The sequence below is a fragment of the Lissotriton vulgaris genome, chromosome 6 (assembly GCF_964263255.1).
Source record: "Lissotriton vulgaris chromosome 6, aLisVul1.2, whole genome shotgun sequence".
In the NCBI taxonomy this organism is placed as follows: domain Eukaryota; kingdom Metazoa; phylum Chordata; class Amphibia; order Caudata; family Salamandridae; genus Lissotriton; species Lissotriton vulgaris.
Window position 1 is genome coordinate 68,076,161 of NC_141694.1, and position 21,845 is coordinate 68,098,005.

General features: G+C 47.9%; 1 protein-coding gene and 1 pseudogene across 2 annotated transcripts in view; one reads left to right on the forward strand and one right to left on the reverse strand.

Moving 5' to 3' along the window:
• Positions 1-21,845, reverse strand: part of LOC147706797 (calpain-1 catalytic subunit-like) — an 861,968-nt gene that overhangs the window by 412,052 nt on the left and 428,071 nt on the right. The gene's annotated exons all lie outside the window — the stretch shown is intronic.
• Positions 10,404-13,302, forward strand: LOC147706798 (uncharacterized; annotated as a pseudogene).

Consider the following 21,845-nt stretch of genomic DNA (forward strand, 5'->3'; position numbering starts at 1 on the left):
GTGGAGACTGCAAGAGTGAGTCAGAATTCTGCCCAAGCTGCAGAATTAATAGCTCTAACAAGAGCGTGTGTTTTAGCTAAGGGAAAGAGAGTGAATGTCTTTACAGACAGTCAGTACGCATTTGGCGTGGCCCATAGTTTTGGCCGTTTGTGGAGAGAAAGAGGTTTCATTACGTCCCATGGGACTAAGATTCAACATGGTCAGCTAGTTAACGACTTGTTGGAATCTCTAACCTTGCCGACTGAAGTTGCGATTGTAAAGTGCAGTGCTCATAAAGCAATCACGGATGATGTTGGTCGCGGGAATGCTTTTGCTGATGAAACTGCTAAACAGACAGCTAGAGACACGATGAGCAGAATGTATGTTGCTACGTCTGCAAGATGGATTGCTGACTCTGGAATGTGTGAGGATACAATGGAAAGTGTGAAAGAGATTCAGAAAGAAGCAACTGAGGAGGAAAAACGTGTATGGAAAGAAAGTACGGGCAAATTGGATTCGAATGGGTGTTGGATTGATTTGACAGAACAGCAGCGATGGATGTTGCCTGACGCGTATGTACTTGCAGTGGTGACAATGGCGCATGGAGTAGCGCATATAAGTTCTAAAGGAATCTGTAAGATGTTGGCTCCAGTCTGGAAGAATGATGGAATCAGTAAGTGTGCAGAGAGAGTGGTGAAAAATTGTATGGTATGCCTGATGCATAATCCTGGCAAGGGAACTCCAACTCCTGCTGGTCACTTCGCTCCTCCTTCCTGCCCCTTTGAAGTGATTCAGTTAGATTTTATTCACATGGATCGCTGTAATAATTTGAAATATGTTCTGGTGGTAGTCTGTGCTTTTTCCAGGTGGATTGAAGCATACCCACTAAAGGACAATACTGCCCTATCAACTGCCAAGATTCTTCTCAAAGAATATTTCCCTAGATTCGGTATGCCACGGATTGTATGGTCAGATAACGGAAGTGAGTTTATAGGGAAAGTTATGCAGAGTGTGTGTGCCGGCCTAGGTCTGAAACAAAAGTTCCACAGTGCGAACCATCCCCAGTCTGCTGGTTTAGTGGAGGGTTACAATGGCACCCTTAAGCTGAAACTAGCTAAAATACAAGCATCCACAGGTTTAGCCTGGCCAGACGCACTTCCTTTGGCTTTGTTATCAACGAGAGCAACTGTACATTCTAGAGTGGGGCTTAGCCCTTATGAGATAGTGTTTGGCCGTCCGGCAAATATTTGGGGTGTGCCGAGGCCTAAGGAGTTTTGTTCTCTAGAATATCCTATGTTGATAGACTACCTTTACGACTTGACTGCTAAATTGAGTCTTATTCACCAACAGGTTTTCGATGCTTTACCAAAGCCTCCGGAGAGTCCAGGGCATCAGCTGAAACCAGGAGATCTTGTGGTTATCAGGAATTTCGCGAGGACGAAGAACCTTCAGCCGAGATTCGTCGGCCCCTTCCAAGTCCTGCTCGTAACAAGAACAGCAGTTCGTGTGGCTGGTCGCAAGCATTGGGTGCATGCATCCCACGTAAAGCGTGTACCTTTGCCACTTCCTTACGACGACTGGGTGAAGAAGGGAATTGGTTCCTCCGAATTTGAAAGCACGCCAAAATTCATCCCTTTCAGCGATGCTGAATTGATCACTGACACTCCAAGCTCTGACTCTCCTTCAGAAAAGACTCCTCTGAACTCTGAACATTTGTCCCCTGCATCAGAAAAAACTCTGTCATCTGCGAACTTGAACACTGCAACAGCCACCAGTGAAACGCTATTTGCCGATCAGACAGTACCTGCGAAGCAAAGATATAATTTACGAAACCGTAAAATGGACAAATAAAGCAGTCAACTGTCTATTGTGATATTTTGAAATTTTGAACTTTTGCCTCCAGCCAGGAAGTTTGCTATTATTTTGTTGTTTTAAAATTGCCTTGCCGTCTGGGTAGCCGTAGGGTCGTGGCTGTGTGCCTAGTTGAATTTGCAGGGGTCTGACACAAGGTCGATCCTTCTGTTGGTTCTGGGAACTCCCAGGGCTGATAGAGGCATTTTCATCTACGTACACATCATCAGTGGTCGCAAGCGGATTGTAGAAGATGGAGCTTCCTGCGCTGCAACGAGAAAATGTGATTTATGTTCGCAGAAACAGACTTTGCAGAATCCTTCACAGCAAATGCTTTTTGATGCAATGTGCCATTACATTCTTGATTGTTTTGATAACGTTGGTGGGTGGAATCGTTTTCAGTATAAATTTGATTTTTGTGCCAGTTACTACAGTACCTCCCCTTGATCCTGCTATTTCTACTGTTTCTTCTATACACTCTTTTCATTCGTTTCCCGAACATGAGCAAGCCCGACGCTCAGAGTTCATTAACAACACTTTTGTACAGCTCTTGCACCAACACCAACTGGTAGTTAACACTACAGACTGCTGGGTGTGTGGCTTGATACCCCACACTATGGATAAAGGTATTCCTTATCTGGTTTTGCCTTTCAGCTACAATGGATCATTTCAGGCCCTTCAAACCATCTTTGCTTATGCCCTTGAGACCTATCCTCCACGTCCACCACGTTCCACTAAATATAACTCTGCCAACAAAGCTTTAGTCCAGGGAATTATTGACATGATCAAGGACGTCAATAATACTCCATCATACCCTAGAGACGAACTGCGAGTATATTTAAGTTGGAATACTTCAGAGTATCGCCTTAGTTTAGGAGAAAGCAAGCGTAAAAGCTCAACTCCAATCTGGGTCGTACCTCACCGAGGTCAGGTCTGTTTGCAAGGTAATGGGAGAAATCCGAGAGCTCAGCTAGGGAGGAGTGAGTGCGTAGAGACTTATGTGTTTCCGGCTAACTCTTCCCCTGCCTTTCTTACTGCTAGGGGTACATACTTCTTCTGTCGAGATAGAGCTTATACATGGTTGCCTGCCGACTTTTCAGGATCATGCTATATTGCTCGATTGTTGCCCCCGACATACACTGCTTCATCTGACTACCACAGAACCAGAGTAGCGAGAGGTGTCTTCAGCAAGGAAGATACTGCTGGTCAGGAAGCTGGAGACTTCTTCAAAGGCTTCCTTCCGTTCTGGGGGCCTATGGCCAATAGTAGAAACATACGTCAGCTAACACGGGTAGTTGAATCTACTATTACCGAAACTGCTGGTGCCCTTAGCAATTTGACAGCTGAGCTTCAGGCGGATAGACTCATGACGTTGCAGAACCGTATGGTTCTAGACGTTATCCTTGCAGATCGAGGTGGGGTATGCAGAATGATCCAATCGAGCTGCTGTGTCTTTATTCCTAATAATGCTCCAACAGTCTATGAGCGATCTCTAAGCTACACAAGATTTCCGACTCTATTCACGTAGACAAGGGAAACTGGTCCTTCATGGAGTGGTTTTGGACTCTGATCTCAGCGTGGGGATGGAAGGTTCTAATTTAGAGTTTTGTAGAGCGCGTAGTCACCACGGGGGTATCCCAGCGCTAGAACCCTGTTACTCATGAGGGGGAGCGGATAGGTAAGAGACCGGATTAGGGGAAGAGGAGAGTTTTGAGGGTTTTTCTGAACCGAAGTAGATCAGGCTCTGTTCTGAGGTTCAGAGGGAGTGCGTTCCACTTGAGTCCGGTGTTTACCGAGAAGCGGCGACCCCCTGTCCGGGCCTTTTTTACCATGGGGATCGTGATAAGGTTTCCGTGCTCTGAGCGAAGCGCTCTCGTGGGTCTGTAGGGGGTGATCCAGTTATTTAGTATGGGGGGGCCGGTGTTATGGAGAGCCTTGTGGGCCAGGCAGAGGGCCTTGAAAGTGACCCTTTCTTTGATCGGGAGCCAGTGTAGCTTCCTAAGAGCGGGTTTGGCCGATGATCTGGCCGGGGTGCTTGTTAGGAGTCTGGCGGCGGCGTTCTGAGCCTTTTGCAGAGTTTGGAAGGTGGATTCCGGGGCGCCCAGGTAGATGGCGTTGCTATAATCCAACCTGGATAGGATTAAGCCCCGGATCAGCATAAGGCGCGACTGGAAGGGTAGGAGAGGGATTACTTTCCTGCAGGATTTAAGTAACCCGTAGCAGGTTCCGGCCGTCTTTCTGGCCTGGGTCCGGAAGGTAAGGTCGGTCTCCAGCCACACGCCAAGGCTCTTGACCTCCTTTTTGGGAGTGGGAGGTTCGCCCATGCAGGCGGGCCAGAAGTTGGAAGGGATGTTAGTCGTTTTTTGTCCGAGGACCAGGATCTCTGTCTTGGAGCCATTAAGCTTCAAGGCAGAGTCGCTCATCCACTGGTAAACGCTGGTAAGGCAGTCGTGGAGGTTGGAGGGCTCGAGTTTGGGGTGGGAGAGAGTGACCACCAGTTGCGTGTCGTCGGCGTAGCTGACGATGGTGACTCCGAAGGGTGAGACAAGTTCCTCCAGTGGGGCCATATAAACGTTGAATAACGTAGGGCTCAGGGAAGAGCCCTGTGGCACACCGCACTGGAGGGGGATGGAAGAGGAGCGGCTTTCGCCTTCCCATACTTGATAAGAGCGTCGGGAGAGAAAGGACGAGAGCCACTTCAGGGCTTTGCCCTTAACTCCAACAGTCCCGAGGCGGTGGATTAGAACCTGGTGGCTGACCGTATCAAAGGCCGCACTTAGGTCTAGGAGGACCACTGCCACTGATCCTCCTGAGTCGATGATTTCCCTGGTTCTTTCCACTGCCACAAGGAGTGCAGTGTCTGTGCCTTGGCCAGGTCTGAAGCCAGTCTGCGAGTCGTTGAGAAGATGGTTTGACTCGAGATATTGTGACAACTTTTTGTTAACTAATTTTTCGGCGACTTTGCCTATCCAGGGGAGAAGTGAAATGGGTCTGTAGTTGGAGAGGTCAGTGGGGTCAAGCGACGGTTTCTTGAGAAGCGCTTTGACTACGGCTTCCTTCCAGGTGGGAGGGACCACTCCTTGTTCCAGTGAGATATTGATCAGGGCAGTCAGTTGAGGGACTATAGTCTGCATGATAATTTTTGCGAAACGTATGGGGACCGGGTCGCTAGGGGCTCCGCTCTTGGTTGAGGCAAATGTGATTCTTACTTCTTCTTCTGAGACCGGGCCGAGCGACTCTAAAAAGGGTTTGTCTACGGGAGTCGTCTGCTCCTTGGCTCTTTCTGAGATGTTGGAGTTGGCAGGTGGGAGGGAGGAGAGTATTTTTTTTATTTTTTCATCAAAGAAGGAGGCCAACATGGCGCATTTTTCCTCGGCTTCTTTGGGGTCCATGGGTTTCTGGGGGGGGGCAGGGACACGGAGGAGTTCTTTAAAAATGGAGAAGGTCTCCTTGGATGAGCAGGCAGAGTTTTTTATCTTTTCCTCGAAATAAGTCCTTTTTGCGTCATGTAGGGCTTGTTTGTAAGCTTTCATGGAGCAGAGGTAGACGCTTTTCTCTTCAGCTGTTTTGTTTTTTCTCCATAGGCGTTCTGTCTTTTTGCAATGCTTTTTGAGAGAGGCGAGGGCGGGTGTGTACCAGGGGGAAGGACTAATTCTTTTCATGTGTTTTAGCGAGCTAGTCAGTGGAATGGAGCTGTCTAGAGGTTGGACTAGCCAATCCATGAATTCTCTGTCCGCGGTATTAGGGTCCGTGGACAAAGGGGGGATGGTGTTGCGTAGTTTGGCTTCCCATTCCTCTGGCACTAATTTATGCCATCGTCTGGTTTGTACCCTGGTTTTATAAGAAGGCCCTGGAGATGTGTCGAGTGGCCAGTGCATGGGAATCAGCATGTGGTCTGTCCAGGGCAGGGGGGTGGGGTCCTGGGCGTACAGGTTCGCAATGTTAGAGAAAATGGGGTCTAGGAGTTGGCCCTTCTCGTGGGTGGCTTTAGGATTTTGCAGGAGGAGGTCGGCTGTGGTGAGATCAGCAAGCAGGTTTGCTGCGGTATTATTCGTGGGGTCCAAGAAATGAATATTAAAGTCCCCTAAGAGGAGGAAATTAGAGACCGAGATGGACTTGAGTAAGGTATGGTCAATCAGAGTGCTGGTGAATTCCCCTAGGGATCCTGGGGGTCGGTACACAAGTATTCCAGAAAGGGAGGTGGAAGGAGAGATCTGGATTGTGAAGTAGCAGTTCTCACAGTCTTTAACAGATCCGGTCTCGATTCTGCATTTAAGGTGATCTTTGAAGAGTATGGCTAAGCCTCCGCCTCTACCGATTGGCCTATTTAGGCAGCAAATTTGGTAGCCGGGGGGAGTTGCATTGGCCACATCGAAGTCGTTGTGCGGGGTTAGCCAAGTTTCTGTCAAAAATAGCAGATCTAGCCGCGAGTCCTGGACAAGGATGTTGATTTCATGGGCATGCTTTACCAGGGATCTGCAATTCAGGAGACCGAGCCGGAGACCTGGGTGGCATTCCGTTTCCTCGAGGTTATTACAGAGGGTGCATCCTACATAGGGTGTGTCCTCCTTGTGGATATATTTGCACTGGGGGTGTTTTCCACGGTTCCAGGCAAGCAGTGAGTCTCTGGGGTATGAGATGCCATTTTGCCGATTGGGCATAGTGGCTAGGCCTAAGGCCGTCTTGGCCCGGACGGGCCCAGACGGGCTTGCCTTTGGCGCGCCTTCGGCGCGCTGACGGCGCGCCCGCTGCGCCCGTCCGCTGCGCGTCCGGTAGTTGCACATCATAAATGTGCAGAAAAAGGGGCGGGTGGGCGTGGCCTAAGTGGGCGTGGCCTCTCTCCCTCGCCGAGAATGGCGGCAGGGAAGATTGTTTGATGCTTAACGTTGCAGCGAGGGGGTCGCTGTTTTAGTGACTGAGAGCCCGCTTCAGGAGGAAAACGGGTGAGTGAGGTTCAGTTAAAAGTACAAGTATTTCAGCGAAATTAGTGACACAAATGCAAATTTTTAAATTGATAGGTTTCTCTCCCGGCTTCCGCCTCAGGAGCTGTCAGGAATCTAAACAAGTTGCGCTGAAGGCAGCGTTTAAGTACCGAGGGCGGCGGGTGGGCGTGGCCTAAGTGGGCGTGGCCTCTCTCCCTCGCCGAGAATGGCGGCAGGGAAGATTGTTTGATGCTTAACGTTGCAGCGAGGGGGTCGCTATTTTAGTGACTGAGAGCCCGCTTCAGGAGGAAAACGGGTGAGTGAGGTTCAGTTAAAAGTACAAGTATTTCGGCGAAATTAGTGACACAAATGCAAATTTTTAAAAATGATAGGTTTCTCTCCCGGCTTCCGCCTCAGGAGCTGTCAGGAATCTAAACAAGTTGCGCTGAAGGCAGCGTTTAAGTACCGAGGGCGGCGGGTGGGCGTGGCCTAAGTGGGCGTGGCCTCTCTCCCTCGCCGAGAATGGCGGCAGGGAAGATTGTTTGATGCTTAACGTTGCAGCGAGGGGGTCGCTGTTTTAGTGACTGAGAGCCCGCTTCAGGAGGAAAACGGGTGAGTGAGGTTCAGTTAAAAGTACAAGTATTTCGGCGAAATTAGTGACACAAATGCAAATTTTTAAAAATGATAGGTTTCTCTCCCGGCTTCCGCCTCAGGAGCTGTCAGGAATCTAAACAAGTTGCGCTGAAGGCAGCGTTTAAGTACCGAGGGCGGCGGGTGGGCGTGGCCTAAGTGGGCGTGGCCTCTCTCCCTCGCCGAGAATGGCGGCAGGGAAGATTGTTTGATGCTTAACGTTGCAGCGAGGGGGTCGCTGTTTTAGTGACTGAGAGCCCGCTTCAGGAGGAAAACGGGTGAGTGAGGTTCAGTTAAAAGTACAAGTATTTCGGCGAAATTAGTGACACAAATGCAAATTTTTAAAATGATAGGTTTCTCTCCCGGCTTCCGCCTCAGGAGCTGTCAATGGTCATTGGTGTCATCTTAGTATTCCTATTCTCATGTTGCCTGATTATCCAGTGTGGTCCTGCTCTGTGTAGTCTTTGTGCTGCAACTTGTCTTAGAAAACCACCTGCGTTTGGAGAAAAGGCACGAGAAAGGATGATGATACAACAGCATGTCACTGACCTGATGAGCATAGAATTAGACTCTGACATAGACTGAGTAATTGCCTATGTAAGGGCAAAAGGAGGGTCTGAGGTTCCGTGACGATTTGAACCCGTGTTTTCAATATTGTCGGAAATACATAATATTGGTATCAGCGAACCGCAAATGATCCATTTAGCATATCCTGGTGTTTTCGCTACGCTACGAGCAAGAGCACTCCTTTTATAAACACATTTCTGATCTACCCACGGCATCCATCTTAGATCATGGCCGCCATTTTGTGTTTCTTGCCCTCACATACGCAATAACCTCTGATCACTTCATCTCGATTCGATTAAGGACACGTAGCCTTAGCCGGAGATTCACCTCTTTCATGACACGTGCACCTTAAACCAGATCACGCTGTAGCTGCATGACTCGACAAAGGCTGCCTCCTCTGCCCGAGGCCAGTCCTGCTAAACTGGTCTTCGTGTCCATTGTCCTGATCACGATTAGGCGGCCGAAGCCGGTAGCCTTGCCCATTTACAACCTACAAACATCCCTTATCCTGCTTTTCTATCTTCTGCACCTGGCTCTGCTCCTTTCCTTCTGGGCCTTTATTAGGGGGAGGTAACGAAATTTACGATGAGGCGGTCCGGGTCTTGAATGAAAAGTTGACATGAGATTATGATGGAAAAGTGGGAACCCCTCGTTCGTAATGTTTTGACATCAGATATTGTTGACGATTCCTGTGCAACGCCAAATATTTATTGTTTAGGACACAAAGGTTTGGGAATGTACTAACATGTGAAGAATTCGCCTGAAGGCCAAAATTTAGTATATAAGGAGCAACCCTCTTTGTACAATTTGAACAGGCTCCTAGTTACTGCCCATGCGTAGTTTCTGTGACTTCTGTGTCCCTGCAGTAATAAACCTTTGGTCTTTGACGCCACCATCGAGAAGCCCGTGTTTCTGTTCATTTGTGCACCAAGGCAGGTGGAACTCCGGGGTCTTTGGGTGTTGTTCCCTGACACCTCTGGACGGAACCAAAAAAGTCCAGAACTCCACCATTTGACAGGCAGGTTTTTCTTACTTCAAATCATACTGTGTTGTGTTGGTGCATTGACTCTTTCGGTCATCAAGTTTTTTTACCCCTTAGGGGGACAAGGGTTAATGTTTGTCATTCAACAGATGGTTCTTCAGTGGTTCTCAACCCTTTTTCCTTCTGGGACTGATTATTTCCGACCTGTAAGGTTGTTTTATATTTATATGTTCTGTGACAGTAATCATGGATTCTGTTAAGAGTCTAGCTCTTGTTCTGCTATTCTTACATACATTTGGCCGGTTGTTAGTTTTGACTGGCTAGTTCTCTAGAGAACATTTATAGGATTCGTTTGTAGACCCTCCTCAAGTAAGGTATAGCTATGGTATTTAATTCAAAGTTAAGGAATCTGAGTTTAGATGTCTCTATTAGATGTAAAAGTTACTTACCTTTCGTAAAGCTACTAGTGAACAAGCACATTCGTTACTGAGAAGTAAGTGTGGGCGCAAAATCCATTCCACTCGCAGATTTTGCGGATTTTGGGCAATTTCGCGATCCGCGAAACTCGCGAAATTGCCGAAAAATCCACCCGCGAGCAGATTTGCGGATTTTTTCAACACAGTGGCATCTTCGTGCCAAAGGTACAGACACACGTGGTCACTGGACACAACTCTTCTGGCCCTTTGCGCAGCTGTAGTGTAGCAAAAGCACTATACAATTACCCAACGAGGTAGCACTTACTGATTAGCCAGTAGAAAGTACTCCAGTTGAGTAGAGGTATGGCACAACACAGTGGCATCTTTGTGGATAATTATGCAGGCAGGATTCATTCTGGCACGATGCTCCTGTCACAACAATTAAACCTCAACAGGAAGCACTTCCAGATATAAATAAAACTGGTGCCCGAGTTGAAACTCAAATTCAGTCATGCATTATAATCAGCCCAAACAACTAGTGATGTAGTGAGCACGGTCGAGGCTATGCAGGTGTGCTTCCTCCCTATATCTAACGTCTACAATTAGATGTAATCCTTGATGGAGGTCTTTGCATCCACAAGTTTCTCGAGCGCAATCCCCGTGTTCTTCCTGTGACCAGAAGGCTGCTTCCTTCCTACTCATCTGCTGATCTTATTGGTCTCTGACCCTTTATAAACAAGAGGCATGTGAACTTGCATAGAAGCCCTGCCCATTTGGCCCCGCCACTCACACACTAGGGTATGCAACATCTTCCCGCACTTTCCTCACTATCATGGACAGCTCACTCGAGGGATCTCTGCGCCTTTCGGCGCGGTGGCAAAGTCACAGACACACATGGGCACATATTTTTGCAAATAGCAAAAAAATCTGCGAGTTTGCGGGAAAATCCGCGAACTCGCGGATTTCTGTGCCATTTCGCGCGCATTCGCAGACCGTGAATCCGCAAAATTGCCCATACGGACTTGCGCCACGTTTACGTCGCCGTTGCTTCACGCGATGGCAGCGTTAACATGGCACATCCCTGTGACCCATGTGGGCGTTCTGGAGCAGTGTGGGCGTTCCGGGGCAGGTGCGCCTCGCAAATGTGGCACATCCCTGCGACCCATGTGGGCGTTCCGGCGCAAGGTGGGCGTTGTGGGGCAGGTGCGCCTCGGAAAAGTGCCTGCTTGAAATCTACAAGATTTCACGCAGGCTCTTTTAGGCCAATGCTGCATCAAAACCCTGCACCTGCTTGAAGCAGGCGTAAGGCTTGCCGCAGCATTGGACAGATAGGGCCCCCCAGGGCATTGCTGGAGCTGCGTCGCGCTTGCGACGCACCTCCAGCAATGCGCCACCTTTACGGCAGAGATGTGTCACGCATCTGTGCCATTTTTGCCCCATGGTGCGCCGCATTGTAAATGCTTTGAAAAAAGAAGGGGGGGTTGGGCCCAGTGGGAAAGAGGGTAAGTCGGGCCACTAAATACTATAAAACAAGGGAATTTACCTAAGCCTCTGATGTTGATTCAAACAATGAATGCCTAAATTGGGATAAACAAAACTTTATTGGTTTATCCTGACATTGATTTATGTCATTTTTCTTTTTAATTAATTATCAAATTCTTTTTATATCAAGACAGAAAAAGACTGTCGTCAACTTCATGTATTGCCATACAATTTTCAACACAGTGAAGAGCAAATCATGAATATTTACAATGAAAAGAACATAACAGTGAACATGTGATTATAAATACAAAAACAATCTGCTCATAATTTCAAGAATAAATCAATTAACAGTTGCCATATTCAAGTGGGCATGAATCAAATGTAATGAAAACTCGTCAGCTCAAGACATCTTCCAAATTTTGGAATGTTCATCGCATTTCTTCAAATATTGATGCAGTATCAGCAGCCAAATGTTATTTTGAAAAGCTGTGAATGACTCCTCTCCAAGTTCCCTCCTATGTAGAATAAGTCACCTCACCTCAACCTGGCTACAGCTCAGGGGATGAGGCCCGCACTCGTCTCTGAACAGAGACGAACCTGCCGGATCAAATAAAAATTGGTCAAATTTAGCGATTTGCTAAAAATCTCTAAAAAAATTACTGATTCGCCATTACGGAATCTGTATCACCGATTCCTTAATACAGATTCGGTAATTAGCTAATCGGTATTTTAAAAAATCAGAATTTGTTGAATCAGCCAATCCTGTGCTTCCTCATGACCTCACAATCAGGAAGTTTTTGCTGACATCACAGACCAGATATGGACAACCAGATGAGGGAATAGGAGGCAGGTGAACGCAAGAGGAAGCACAAATGTAGTGAGAGGGAGCTGGAGGTCCTTATTGAGGAGGTCACTAAGGACCATGACAAACTGTTTGGTAAAAATTCCCTGCACATGCCTGAATCTCAGAAGTGGCAGATATGGCTGGTCATCCAGGAAAGGATTAATGCAGCACTTAATACAGCGCTCCATTAAAAAATTGAAAAAACGCTGGTATGACCTCAGGAAGCGTGCAAAGGAGAGCCTGGTAGAGAGAATGAAGCAAGCCAAGCAGACAGGGAGAAGCACAGCACCTGCACCAACTGCCCTGGATCTCCTGGTGGAGTCCACCCTCCAGCCGGAGAGTGTGAATAGGAATTGGGGATGCAGATAGCTCAGCCAGAGCTGGCAACAGGCCAGGTAAAGGCAAGCACAGCACGCTGTGCCCCCCACTCCCTAACCCCAATACAATGAGGCAGTATGAATCCCACTCCAGTACATGTTTTGCTAAAAACCTGCAATGTATTATGGGAGAGGTAGTCAGAAGAAACACATATCATAACAGTCAGTCCATTGAGCCCAATGGCATGTGACACACATCAGCAATTAGCAAGCAGAGGACAGTCAGTTTGATTGGCAGTCATGAAATGTATTATTAAGCAAATGCTGCCAAACAAGTGAGCAAATGTACATTCTGTCTCACAGGCGAGCCATTGCGCAGGGCTGCAGAAGGGGACACAGGAAAGGCTCCCAGGAGAGAGAGAACACAGGAGGAGGAGGTCTTGTCGCCTACAGAGCACACCACACCACCACCACCATCACCATCACCATCACCACCACCACCATCACCAGCATCACCAGCGCCACCATCACCGCCACCACCAACGAGAGCCAGGAAGCATACTGTGGCTAGCCTCCCACAGATGGAGGTGTTCGAGGAGGTCAGCATGGGAGGCCAACAGTCCACGGTAGCAGAGGATGCCAACAGTGCAGGCACACAGTCCCCCACCAAGCGCGCCAACACAGGTACCAGATGTCGAAGAGCAAGGCCAGTCAGTACAGTTTCACAGGGAAAGGATCAAAGTGTTTTTGCTGGTCATGAGGGGAACATGCTCAAGGTGCAGCGCCTGCAAGGCAAAGCAATAAGATCAGTCCAAAGGCAGAAGGTACACATGAATAGACACATGCTGAAAATTCAGGAGGGAATTAGCAGCATGAACAATACTGTGGCTGAGGGCATGAGGGACATGTCCGAGGCAGTGAGGCTGGTGTGCAGCAAAATGGATGATGACCGTTTGGCAAGGTGCAGGGAGAGGCAGAAACTGGACAACTGCACTAAGGCAGTGAATCGCCTCTCCACTGTCACCTCTCTGCTCTCCAGGCGCTCGCTGGCCATGCAGGAGGAGATGGCCCACTGCAACCCTGATGTGGTAAGGGGGCTGGTCACAGTGACAAGTGCACTGGAAGTGCTACAGACAAACCAGATAGCCACTACAGGTGCAGGTGATGGGGGGATAGTAATGAGGCTACTAGCTGCAATAGCATCACGCTCCCTGTAACTGAGTCCAGGAGGCGCAGCGAACAGCACAGCACTGCCACAGAGGGCAGGGTGCCCAGGGAGAGCAGCAGTGCTGGGCGTGAGCGCAGGAAGTAATGCCAGCCATCACCTGGTATTGCGAAATGGGTGATGTAACCCATTTTGCCTTTGTAATCTGCATTGCATATTGGCCTGGCATGTTATGCCCTTCATGTTGTGGCCGTCTGCTCTGCTAATAAAACCCCGTCACTCAATTACAGTAACTGGCTGTGTCTCCTTACTTACTCAGAAATAGTTGCGTGTGATCTTAGCCCGTCTGTGTCTCCCATCTGGTGCTGCTGCCACACCTGCTGTGCTGTGCTCTGACTGTGGACAATCCTCACCCTCGTCCTCGGAGTTAGTTAGTTCCACTGCTGTTCCTTTCTTTGTGGCAAGGTTATGCAGATGGCACATGCTGCTAATATTTTACAGCAGATGATGGGGCGGTACTGACGCGCACCTCGACTTTTGTGGAGGCAGCGGAAGCTGCTTTTTAAGAGTCCGAATGTTCGCTTCACAATGTTGCGTGTAGATCTATGTGCTACATTGTATCTTCTCTCATTGGGGTGGATGGGTTGAGATATGGAGTATGGAGTTATGGAGTCAGGATAAAGGCCCGCACGGCATATGCGCTATCACCTGAGTGAGAAAGTGCCATTAATAACAGTCACCAACACATTCATCCAAGGTATACATCAAGGTGTGTCACACTGATTTACCTAGTACAAGTAACAGGAGTGTGACCCATATACCTAATTAGGACTGGGTAATGAAGGTATAAATAAAAAACAGTGTCCCAATAGGAAGTAATGAACAGTCAGTTATACATGCATGCACATTGCATTGCTGCCAAGGGAAAAAGGAGACTCTCTATAAACTTTCAGACAAGGTAGTGAATCATCTTGTTTTATAGTTTAAATTTATGGTCGGAATTATACAGTTGTAAGCAGCACTGCATATATCACTTTAGATGACAACCATAAAAACTTGGTGCTCTACAAAAAGTGACTGTGGTGCAGGTGGCGACGCAAGTGAGAAGGTGAAACAGCAGAAACGGCGCACTGTGAGGAGGTGCAAATTATCTACAGTGAGTGGTTCGGATCATGTGACAAGGTGGAATCACAGATACAAAGTTATATTTTAATTTTTTGAATTTTAGGAACCACAATCGAGAAATGCGCCCATTAATACGCTGTGTAGTCGACGGCGTTTCGATCCATACTAATGAGGATCATCATCAGGACTTGGTTGTCTTGTTTGGGGTGTGCTGAAGAGTAGGGTGATCTAGGATGATCGTCAGTGATTGAATCGTGACCAGCCTGTGGATTTATTCCGGTGCCGGCACGCTGATCTCAGGACACTTGCAAGTTCGGCAGATTAATTCCGGTATCGGCACGACTGATCTAAGGACTCCTGCTGATTCGGCGGATCACAGACGACCGCCCAGCTCCTCTATACCTAGCCCCCGCGCAGGTCACGATTCAATCACTGACGATCATCCTAGATCACCCTACTCTTCAGCACGCCCCAAACAAGACAACCAAGTCCTGATGATGATCCTCATTAGTATGGATCGAAACGCCGTCGACTACACAGCGTATTATTGGGCGCATTTCTCGATTGTGGTTCCTAAAATTCAAAAAATGAAAATATAACTTTGTATCTGTGATTCCACCTTGTCACATGATCCGAACCACTCACTGTAGATAATTTGCACCTCCTCACAGTGCGCTGTTTCTGCTGTTTCACCTTCTCACTTGCGTCGCCACCTGCACCACAGTCACTTTTTGTAGAGCACCAAGTTTTTATGGTTGTCATCTAAAGTGATATATGCAGTGCTGCTTACAACTGTATAATTCCGACCATGAATTTAAACTATAAAACAAGATGATTCACTACCTTGTCTGAAAGTTTATAGAGAGTCTCCTTTTTCCCTTGGCAGCAATGCAATGTGCATGCATGTATAACTGACTGTTCATTACTTCCTATTGGGACACTGTTTTTTATTTATACATTGATTTACCTAGCAGGTATTCTTCGCCAAATTTGCCCCCAGCCAGACTTGTGTAGATCTCACTGTTCCTGAATATGTAGGAGTCATGGGAACTCCCTGGAAATTTGGCTACAATGTCAGTGATGATGTGGTCCGCATCGCATATTACCTGCACGTTGATGGAATTTGTAGATTTTCTGTTCCGATATATGTACTCTGTAGCTGCAGGTGGGTAGATTGGTATATGTGTCCCATTAATGCACCCTGTTACATGTGGGAACTGTGCCTTTTGGTAAAAATCCATCTTTGTTTTCTGCAGTTCCTCCTGTGTGCTGAGGAAGAGTATGTAGTAATGCATTCTTTGCATCATGGCATCCAGGAAAGTGTTGAAAAAACGGGACTGGAAAATCTGTGACACATCACCTGCCACAGCTATCACCCCCTGGTAACTCCCTGAAGCAAGTAGTTGCAGGCTACAGAGCACCTGAACATGTGTTGGTATAGCGTGCGCCCTTGGTGTCTGATGCTCCAGGAGTGGGTGCAGGTCCCGTATCAGGTCTAGGATGGTTTGGAGATCTAGCCTGTACCTCTCATGGATTTCAGCATCAGTCAGTTGGAACGGTGTAACGCGCAGTCTGTACACTCGCTCCTCCCGTCTCCAGATCCTCAGTTCTGCTGCTATAGGAAATGGCCCAAAACGTACAGAAGAAACTTCAAAATTATCGAACGCAAAATTACCTGGTTTTGCGTGGGAGTCACTTGCATTTTTGGTCCCCGGCTCAGCGGCCATCTGAGGCAACCGACCAAACCCAGACATTTCTGAAAACGAGACACCCAGGGGAGTCCAGGAAGGTGTGGCTTGTGTGGATCTCCCATCATTTTCCCACGCAGAATCCCCTGCAAACCTCAAATTTAGCTAAAAAGAAATACAATTTCCTCACTTTTCTGTGTGGGAAAGTTATAGGATCTCTGGGATGCCATAAATTACCTACCACCCGGCTTTCTTCCAGGTCCCCTGATAAAACTGGTACCTCACTTGTATGGGTAGGCCTAGCGTCAGTGACAGAAAATGGCTCAAAATGTACTGCGGAGACCTCAAAATTATCATTTTGCGAGGGAGTCACCTTCATTTGTGGTCCCGGGTTCGGCGGCCATCTAGGGAAGCCCACCAAACCCAGACATTTCTGAAAACTAAACACACAGGGGAGTCCAGGGAGGTGTTGGCGTGCATGGATCTCACAGCATTTTCCTACCCAGAATCCCCTGAAAACCTCAGATTTAGTTTAAAAAAATCACATTTTCCTCATTTCTGTGTGGGAAATTCGTGGGATAACCAGGCTGACACAAATTTACTTCTACCCAGCGCTCCCCTAGGTCTAAAAATGGTACCTCACTTGTGTGGTTGGGTCAAGTGCCCTTAACAGGGAAGAGACCAAAACATATTGTGGAGACATCAGAATTATCTACCACAAAATGACATGGTTTTGCATGGGGCCCACCTGTGTTTTTGGTCCCGGACTTGGTGGCCATCTAGGGAAACCTACCAAATCCAGACATTTCTCAAAACTAGAAACCTAGGGAGATTTTAGGGATGTGTGGCTTGCATGGATCCCCCAATGGTTTCCTACCCAGAATCCCCTGCAAACCTCAATTTTAGCTAAAAAGAAATCCTATTTTCTTCACCTTTCTGTGTGGGAAAGTTGTGGGATCACCAATCAAATCTACAATAAGGATTGCTTTTATTTATTACTCAAAATTCTCTTTAAAATCATGCAGAAAGTAATCTGATTGTTTTGTAGGCACTGGTGGCAACATAAATCTCTTTGTCGCACTGTCTATAAGATTGTGAAATCATCCAATGTTGTCCAGAGGAGAATCCACAGGTTGAGGAGCATTTGACATCCACAGTAGTCAGATTTCTTCAACAGATGTTATTTTGATTTTTAAGAAGAAGGGGTCTTAGGGTCCGAGTAGCTTTATATTGCCTGCTATGGCTATATGTTTTAGTGGATATGTAAATTAACCCAGTGAGTGTATGACCTCCATCCCTCAGAAAATGTGTCTGTAAAATACTGAAAATACAGTATTAAGAAAACATGTTCGAGACAGTCTCAAACTCATGTTACAAATAGCGCATACTAGAAATTGACAGGTCATAACATTCCTTTCATAAGTAAGCTTTTCACAGAAATAGAATGACAATATACATGATTTAACAGTGTTTAGACATTATTTCTCAAATTGTCTTCTTGTTTGAAACAATAATAGTACATGAGCGAGAGAACAGCCAAAGTGTATCTTGCCCCATGATAGTGCAAAGGCCTGGGAGTTTGTATTGGCTTAAGAGTAAATGTCATAACCATTGAGTAGTTCAGTCACTGTCAGTTTGTTCTCTCCAGAGTCAAAGTCCTGGATCTGTAGCTGTAGCTCTGAATGGCAGAGATGGTCCTTTAGTAACCATCACTCATATATCAAAGAGGAAAGGGCCACCCTGGGTCTCGATATAGTGTCTCCTTATTCCGGTCCTGAAATGAAAGGTGTAGCGAAAGTCCAGTGTGGTCTGTGGAATAATCTTATGGTTATTTTGAAGCCATTCTTAACACTATACTGTTTTCCAGTTATACAGTGAAAGTCCCACATCGACGACAGTAATGATTCAGGTATGTATGAGAATCCAATATCATCTATTTATTTGACTTTAAGGAGGCGAGGGGACTTCTTCAAAAATAGTAATACGTGCTAGGACCAGTGAAATTCACCTGTAAATGGGAGCCGCCACTTGCCTTTAACGTAGCTGATCTATGGAGAACAACACAAACATTTTTTGGCACATTTATTTCAGATGAAGTACATTTTGATTGGTTCACACTTGGTTACCCAACTCGATTCTTGAAAGACTTCTCCTTTTCTGCCCAGGTAGATTGAACTTGTGTTTTCTATTCTCTTAGCAAGTCACCTTTATGCATTGAGCTAATTTAGCTCTTAGAAGAAGAAAGAATGCATTTTTCCAGTCTGCAAAACCACAGGCAAGAGGACGTTATAATAATTTGTTCTGTATGGTACTTCTTACCACACTTAATCCATTTCCAAGCTGTGAAAATGATATCTGTATCTATTACTCAATTTTAATCATTGTCAATTCACCAACCATGAAAGAATGAAATGCCAAGCCTACTTTGTTGGGATTAAAACCCAGGGCATGTTTTATCAGTGAGCATTCAATTCACCCAACTACCCTGCCAATGTTACTCCAGTAAATAAATAGCAGATTGGGATTGGAAAACCTAGGCTGAAATCAATGCTTCTCGCACTATGCACAATAGTGTTATCCTGCCAGTCCTCCCCATATCTAATTCATCGTAGCTCTATACATCTATTTATTAGAATGTTAGATTGCTTCATACAATTCACAATTTGTAGAAACTTTACTAAAAATGTACGAATAATGCATACAAAAATGTAGCTGTCTTTTTGCTTGTGCCTAGCGAAGTGATGTAGGACTTCTGTCACAAATGCAAAATTTATGTTTAAGAATTGGTTTTAATTAATCTCACTAAAAAAGGTAATCTAGGCGTGGCTAAGCAGCGAAGCACGATGGCCGCGGTTTAGCGGAGCTCCGCCGATCCCTCTCATCCCCCATCTATCCGTCACAATTATCCTGAGCCTGATCGCGCGATCACTTAAGGGGAAGGTGTCTGGTACACAATCCTGACCCTGCGGACCTCGAACTGTAACCAGAGGCTGAGTTCGGGCTGACGTCGCAGTGAGGCCTGATCGGGACGTGGGAGCTGGGACCTCGCGTGACGGTGAGGCCGAAATATTGACGCCGCTTCAGTGGTCCTGTTCACCGGATTCTGAGACCGGGAAAAAGATCTGAGAGGATCCCGGCAGCAAAGGTCGTGCGACATCGGCCAGACGCCCGGGAGTGGTCCCGGGTCTCCTGGGGCCTGAAGGAGGAGTGAAAGGCGGGGGCTGGATTGCGGTGAGGGTTCACGGCAGATCCCGGGCGAATGGATTGACACGCCGACAGGCCTCATCTGAGTTGGCGGCCCACCGGCCGATGCCCATCCCTGTCTGCTTCCTCCCTCCCCCCCATTCCTGGAGTGTGCTCGGAGCTGCAGCAGCGGCTCCCGGTACCCGGAAACGGCTCATCGGAGATACGCTCCCTGAGTCAGCCTGGGCCTATCATCCGTGAGTGGACTTGAAGAGGGGAAGAACGCAACTCCCGCTTCGCCTGTGCCCCTCGGGGCCGCGATCTGCACCCCCTATGATCTGAGCTCCAGCCCTGCCACTGACTCACCGCTCCGAGGAGGCCTAGGAGAGTGGCACAAATCGGCCATCTCGGAGGTGCTGATGTGCTGATGACGAGCACTGAACATACATGCTGTGGGCATTGCCACTGTTGACGTCTGCCCAGTACAGCCCACATTGTGACACATGCTATTCGTACCTGAGGTGAGTGCGTGAGGTGGTCGAGTGTCTTCCCGCTTCCGCTACTGGTGAGGCGCTGAACTTACCTTCCCCCCCGGAGGGCTTGTCATCGGCTCCTTGCTGCCCCAGACGCATGGTTGCCCCATCGTGCGGTGTCCTGTTTTCACCTCCGCCTGCCCTACCCCCTTTGACCATGGTGTGAAAGCTATAAGTTGGACATTGCCGGACACGCGAGCAGTGGTTAGCCGCTGTTGGTAATCAGCTGCCCAGTTGCCGATCCGGAGGCCTACCCTGTGGGAGTTGTGTGTGGAGCCGAGTGTAGTGAGGGTGTGACCGGTAGCCCTGGGAGGTGGTACATCACAGATACTATTCCTCACGAAGTACCGGAGGAGCAATGTCGTCATCACGAGGCTCCAACTCCGTGCAGCAGAATCGACTGGACAGATACACGCTCCCCAAGACATCGTTACCTGATTCCTCCCCTGCAGGCATGGGTGGGGCAGCACAGGGAGAAGGTCGTCGGAACCAACGCTCAAAGATGTTCTGGAAGCAAACGCAGGTATAAAGACCTCCCTAGAGCACAAGATGGATGCCATCACCGTGGAGGTAAACCTGCTCTGGGCGGACATGAATAGAAATAACGAGTGTCAAACAAATGGAACTAACCACTACCAGCCTGGTGGAGGACACCTCCCAATTGCAACTGGACGTCAAAGACCTACAAACATTTAGGAAATTCGCAGAATCCAAGATGGACGATTATGAAGGACGCCTGCGCTGCAACAACGTCCGTATTCTGGGTGTTCCGTAAAAATCAGAGGGGCAGGCTACGGATCTCTTCGTGGATGACCTTATCCTCAACCACCTGCAACCCAAGGGGTTGGAAAAATTCCTCATTGTCGAGCGAGCACACAGAATCCCTAGATGTCGACCAAAACCCAGGGCCCCCCCTCCTCCGATCCTGGCTCGAGTCCTCAATTTTCGAGATAGAGACGAAATTCTTCACCATGCCAGGGCGGGCCCGCCTTTGAATTATGAGAACACGAAATAATGTTCTTCCCGGATTTCACCCAGATGGTCCAGAGACAGAGACACTCGTTCCTCGGAATCAAAAAACACTGAGAGATAAAGGCTACAAATATGCCATGCTGTTTCCCGCCAGGCTACGGGTGGAGGCGGACAGTAGAGCCTGGTTTTTCGAACATGCGGAGTCTGCGGTGGAGTGGCTGGAGAATCGCTGACCGAGAGACAAATTGATGTGATAATGTTGTTTGGGGAAAGGATTGTGCTGGGGGTCAGAGTGTCTACTGATTTGAGACTTTAGGTGGACCGGGCCTAGTCGGTGGCTTGCCCTAATGGTCGGGCTCGCTGATTAGTGACTTTATTTACACAGGACCCTTCTCACTGCATATCATTGGGTATAACTCAAGCGTTTTGTATATGACTGTGTGAAGGTATTTTTGAGGGGAGGGGATGGGAGTGGGGCACCACGTACCCCACTTTTCTACTTTTAGTCATTTCGTGGGGCGACAGGCACTCTGCAAGTTTAGTCATGGGCAGTTTGAAGCCAAGAGTGCAGGGGAGCAGGGAGGGGGGCTTTTGGGAGTGGTTGTTCATGTTGCTATAGCATGCTTTTTGAAGGTTCAGTTCAATTGACAATGCTGGGTGTATACACAGAGCGGGAGCCACATTCATATGGTATTTCAGATGGGCACACATCAGGATGTAGGGGTTAGAGTCCTTAGCTGGAACGTCAATGAGCTGGGCAACAAGGTTAAACGAAGTATGGTGCATCACTGTTGCAGGAAACTCACCTGATTGGGAACACATGTCAAGCGATGAATAGAGGGGGATACAGGTTGGCTGCGCACGTGAGCTTTACGTCCGGTTCGCGAGGGTTGGGCATCTTAATTAAGAAGTCGTTCCCCTTCACTGTACAATCTACGTGGCACAATAATAGGGGTAGGTACATTGGTATTTCAGGTTTGTGGGACGATCACCTGTGTTTCAGTCTATGTTCCCCCGGTTTTCAGACCGAGACGTATAAAGTCTTAGGGGCGACGCTATTGTCGCTCCCGCCTGGCCTTCTCATAACAGGGGGTGACTTTGACGCAGAGGTATCCGGTGATCTGGATCGACACCCCTCACGTGATGTTATACTCACACAACGGTGGCTCTCAAACTTCCTCGAGGCTAT